Source organism: Kryptolebias marmoratus, linkage group LG15 (genome assembly GCF_001649575.2).
Source record: "Kryptolebias marmoratus isolate JLee-2015 linkage group LG15, ASM164957v2, whole genome shotgun sequence".
Taxonomy (NCBI): domain Eukaryota; kingdom Metazoa; phylum Chordata; class Actinopteri; order Cyprinodontiformes; family Rivulidae; genus Kryptolebias; species Kryptolebias marmoratus.
In genome coordinates this window covers 12,750,884-12,756,883 of record NC_051444.1, presented here as the reverse complement: position 1 = coordinate 12,756,883, position 6,000 = coordinate 12,750,884, and positions in this window count along the sequence as shown.

Here is a 6,000-nt window from a genome sequence, read left to right as displayed (position 1 = left end):
CTACTGCCTAAAGTGAAAGGAAGCAGAAAAGGCGGCCGGTGTTCTCCATGACTGATTTGAAAAGCAGCCAGTTCACTCACTCACCTGACAACATGGAGCCAGGTGTGTGTTTGTGAGCGCAGCCTGTCGAAGGAGACAGAGCAGCAGACATGCAGGTCACAGCAGCAGGATGAAATCTTATTTTCCTTTTTGAGTAGTCATTTAGTTTCCAAGGTAACCATAAACTTGCTTTCTCTACAAATCTAGTTGACATCAGCATGGGGGGTGGGGAGTATTTTGTTCAGATCCCATAAACAGACTTATCATGCTGCTGGTTTATTGCCTCAGCCAAGAAGAAAGTCATGTTGTTGGTTTGGTTGGTAATTCTCTTAATTTTGTTACCAGAATTACTCAAAAACAGTCTGCATTTTTAAATGGATGGCTCGGATCTTTTAAAGTGGGGTTTTGTGGAAATGCTGTACACATTTATTATCTTACCTGTTGAAGATACAGTAGCTGTAGTTTGGAGAGTTAGATTTTAATTCTGAACGGACAGATGAGCTAACAGTCTGAACATAGACCAGATAAGACAGACAAGACAGACAAAGGTTATGGAACTTAGCAAAGCAGAGGCAGCAAGCCGTAGCACTTCCTTTGTAGCTTGGGGCACTTCCTGTAAGAACAACATAATCTCTTTGGGGGAATTTTAGATTAGAGTTGACGACAACAATCCACTTTTGCTTTTGGTCCCACTCTGACTATCCGTTAGCTTATCAATCCAGTATTTCTCCAAACTGAGGAAGTTCAAAGAGCTGTATACAACAAGTAAGATGATAATTATTCATAACCTTTCAAAAGAACCCTACTGTAAAAGTTTTGAACGAACCCTTTAAACAACTCTGTGTTATATCTGAGTGTAATCTGCTGTATGCTGTGACAGTCACAGCATGTGAAAACGTACTGCCGGTGCTACATGACACTAGAAGGAGCTTTTAAATTGCTTTATGTGCTGCACCTGCAAGGACCGTGAGCATGGGTCAGAAAGTGGCCACAGCAGTGGAAAACAAGTTTGGTGGGTAAGAATCGTGACATGAGGCCCTTGTGTTGTTTCACTTCATGTCGGCTTGTTATTAAGTTACTGAGCACACGTAGATGGATTATGTGAGGAGTACCTTCTCCAGGATCAATAAAGTTTTACTTGAGTGTTTTATTGAACACTTAAAGTGTCATTGTGTTTTATCATTTTTTTAATGCACCTAAAAGAGTAATTCATTTAAAATATGATGAACATTTTGTCCTGTGGTTCCTTTATTTTAGAGAACAAATCTATGCGTTTGTCATTTACAAACACACAGTCAAACAGCAGCTGCCTCTGTGAAACAAAACCTGGAATTAGTTGTCTAATTTTATGGATCACTCTGGATAAATAAATTTGTTTCCCCCACTTCCTCCTTACTCCAACTGCGTGTGCCACAGGCCTCTGCAAACCTCGTGCACCTAATGTCCGTAACGTGATATTGAAACAATTAACAATTAGACACCATGCAGCACATCAAATGCATGTCTCTGTCTGCGCCTCTTGCAGATGTGATGGTGCTGGGTGTCACTGGGAAATTTTATCACTGCTTGGTTAATGGAATCAGGGAGCGAGGAGGGAGGGGGTCTGAGGGATTGTGTTGTCAGGGCTTCCTGACAGACGAGCTGAGCGTATCTTTAGCAAACCTGTCTCATCCTCATCATCCTGAGCCTCATACACCCGCTCGCTGGGCTTTCTTTTAGACTATTGAGCTTCATAGAAAAGCAATCAAAGTTCACAGAGCACATTGCCACAGCAATTATATCCAGTCGATGCATAATTTGAAGATTAGACCCTTTTTGTCTGAATGCTTATGTGAGTCCTGGAAAAAAGTAAATAAAATCAAGCAGCAATATGATCAGTGAAACTACAAGATGTAATCGATCAACTTAATTTTTACATGGGTTTTTGTTTTTGGCTTTGATGTATGCATAAAGGGTATTTCCTTCTTTTCAATGAAGCTATAAACTGTCAAATGTTTCAAATATATCCAAGTTTGAAATGTCTTTTAAAAATTATTTTGGAAGAAAAATTCACTTTGCTTAAAATATCTACATGTCCTCAGCTTAAATTTGATTTAATTATGTGGTCTGTTATACTTCCTGTTAAAGATTCAGTTATTATATATCTGCAGTTTGTTTCTGCTCTAAGGGTTTAAACCAATCAGATCTCTCCTTAAAAATGACATCACTGTTCAACTGAGGAAAGGTAAAACAGCCAAAACTTTAATGTAAAAAAGAAAATACTTTGCATTCACATTCCAACTATTGTCTAGATTTTTGAAAGGAGCCAATACCAAATTATTCAGTTTTCTTCAGAAATTTCTAAATTTACATTTTCACTTCAGATACAGTGTTGTACCTGGCAAAGACATAATTGGTTTGATTATTCATAAGGATTAAGTTTAAAGGTCAAATTATCAATAAATTAGTAATTAAGCAGCAATAAAAGGTAAAAGATGCATCTAGACTTATCATTTCTAATTTAGCCACCCTATAAGACACATTTATTGTTGGTTTATTGAACTACCCATGCCATGAAAACCTTTTCAAGATGAAAAAAAATGTTTTAAAGAAAGTTTAAAAAGAAAATATGACTGAATTGCAAAAATTAAACCAAAAGGTGCATCAGCAGAAGGAGGTATGGCCAACAGCTCCCGTTTTATGTGCAACTAATGAAAGCAAAGACTTTAAAATGGATAAAACAATATTAAAGTTTTTTTTTTCCCTTTTTCCTTTGATGGAGAATGTTCTGCAGAAATCCAATGCAGCACCAGTGGGACCATTCTTATTTGGTGCCAGAAAAACAGAACAATCTGCAACTTCTTGTTCTTTGTTAAGTCAGATTACCAAGGTCTTTCCTCACTACCAGAGCATCCTTACTAAATATCATGATGTACTTATTGCATCCAAAATTAAATTAGAGTATTTTAAGTTAGATCGTGGTTTTAAATACAAACAGTGCTAAAGTAAAAATACAAGTGCACTAATGTAAAAAAATAAATATGTTTCCTTCAGAAATTCACTTTTGTTACCATCTACAGATAATATTGCTGTTTCTGAAGATGCCAATAAGTATCTAAGCCCTAATATATTCTGTATATCAAGTTCCCTTTTTTACACTTTCTTCTGTCCAGATATGAAAAAAAAAAAATTAATCTGTCACAGACAATTCAATAAATACTCCTTCTCAGCCCAGTCACCATATTCGGCTTCCTTTATCTCTCTCACAGCCTTTTGTCTCTTTCGCTCTTGTTCTTTATTTCTCCCCAAATAAAGACCATGTCTGTGTTAGGAACAGTGAGGAAAAGGACTTCCAAATATCCTCAACTCTAATCTGAGTGAAACTGATGGGCATTTTGCCAAAGCTCTTTTATTATGTCTTGGCAATAATGGAGGGTCGTAAATGGAACCGACTCTCAAAGGCTGAGGAATTCCTGGGGTGATTAGGAATCTCTTATTATTCACAACCTACAGTCAATCCTGAGTGCTTCTGCATTCAGCTGATAATAGAAAATATGTCAGTGTCAACACCTGTATTTTGTGATCAGCTTGAAATTAAAAGAAAAAAAAAGAAAAGGGATGATTTCTTTACATCACCGATGATGAGAACGTTAATCTTGTTTGCTGAATTTATTTTCAATTACTCTACTTAGGAGCTCACTCGTTACGTGTCAAAACATTACATTAAATTAAATATTAGTTACAACATGAAAAGAGAAAAACATGCATGTTGACAAGGCTTGGCAAAACCGAACTCAGAACAGGCAAAGGTTTACGATGTTTATTGAAGCTAATGTTTTAGCTGGAACGCTAGTTACCAGGATGAAACCCTCAGGATGGAAAGGAGGGAGCCTCAGGGCAGATACCGAGGGGCGAGAGTGGGAAAAAACAAAGTCTCTCAGGAGAGGGCGCAGGCTAGTGGGAGAGTCCGGGGACAGGTAAGAGGTCAGAGCCAGAAGGTCAGAGGAGAGCAGCCAAAACCAGAAGGGTACGAACCAATAAGCGTAGTCCAAAAAGGGGAAGCAAGGTCGGTAGCCAGTGATCTGTGTCCAGGAAAGTATCCGACGAGAAGTAGGCAAGAGACAAGGGTCGAGGTGCAGGCAATGGGTCATGAACGAGGCAAGCATGAACTGTAAGTGAACACTGGACATCTACTTGGCAAAAACCTTTCAATAATCTGGCACTGGCTTGGTGTGGAGAGTGAGCTTAAGTACTGTTGGAAGCAGGTGAAGATGATGAGGCTGATTACAGGAGGCGTGGAATCAGGAGGCGTGGCATGAACAGAGAGACTGTGGAAAGTTACTGAGGCTGTGGACTGGGACACATGTACCATATTGTGTGTTTGTGATTGTCCCCAGAATGTCTTGTTCAGTGAGTTTAAAGGTTAAAAAATATGATTAAAAATTGAAAACCTGTTGAATATTTTTTCAAACCCACTCAAGCCTTTTTGTACTGGAGCTGAGGCAATAACATGTACTGAAACACAGGCACACGCAAAATGCATGAACCAAAGCTTTGAAGGGACTTTTCTGCTTTTTCAGAGTATTTACGTTCCCTTCTCGCATCTCGCTTTTGAACTGCTGCCCACATGGGAATGAAAATAATGAAAATAGATGTAAAGTTGCCCTCTCATTTAAAACCCATTTCCTTCTGTGTCTAAATATATCAGCTGTTGTTTGTCAGAGATGAATGGGAGTGTTTTAGATCAATCTGACGATGGAGGACCTTTAATATGTTCTACCTGTGTCTACGCCATGCGTCTGCGTGTGTGTATCTGAGTTGTGCTTCTATCAAGTGTGTTTTCTTGAATGTTGCATGTCAGAGAAGAACATCCAGTTGCAAACGTTATTGCTGTTTATTTTATTTTCTCAGATGAGTTCAGGCAGCAAGAGAAGCAGAACCACAGGCACAGTGACTGAAACTGAATGTGTCTGCAGTCACAATGGGCTCTTGTATTTGTACATAAATACACCTAAATAGCAGGGTAACTATGCCACAAGTAATTTGAAGTTATGGTGGAAATAAACACAACCAGCTCCTCTCAGGTTTTCTACCTAATGTAAGAGCTATAATCACTGCAGGTGTTAAAGGAGTGCTATTCTAACTTTAATATATCATACTCTACTGAAACTATATCTGGAATATGTTAACAGTTTTTGCTTATGTTTTCTGTGCTGCTTTTAGGTAAGTGTTGTGATACTTGAGAATCTGTTTAGGCTGTGTTTGTTTAATACGAGCCATGTACATTAATCAACATGAGTACTCCAGTACGTAGAAGTACTGGATTTAGTCACACGGGCTGTTTTAATCTGCAGCCTGAAGGCACAAAAGAATAAGACGCTAACAGCAAAAGCAAATAAATAAAAAAGGTACAAAAACTACAACAGTCACTAAACTAAGTACGATGGGAAACTGAATGAGTTAAACTTGTTGAATAAAGTTAAATTAGTTAGACCAGCAAAAAGAATCTTGTACACAACTAAAATATTGGTACATTTAAAAAATGTTTTACTCAGGTAAAAAACACAAAACAAAAGAAAAAAAACATTCAGGAGGGAGAATTAATGACGCTCATGTCTGAAGCATGAGTGGTTGAAATCATTCCTCTTGTCTTAAATATACCAGATTGAAATTAATTGTCTGGATCTGGATGCCTATTTACATACTGTCAAAGGAACACACATACAGGTTTATAAATATTAGGATTTAAGCATGAATAACAGAACCAGTAAGAAGTGTTGACCATTAAAGCTGATAGTTCCTCTCAGTAGAAAAATCTCTCATTGTGCCACTCGCTCACAAATTTCCTTTCAGTAAAATCTTCATATTCGACTTCAATTTATTCTTCTGCCCCTGCTCTGGGAAAACAAACACACACTCCCCTCCCTTCTGTCAAACACGGCCGTTCTGTTCAGATCACCTCGGATATGAAGTACATTTCTT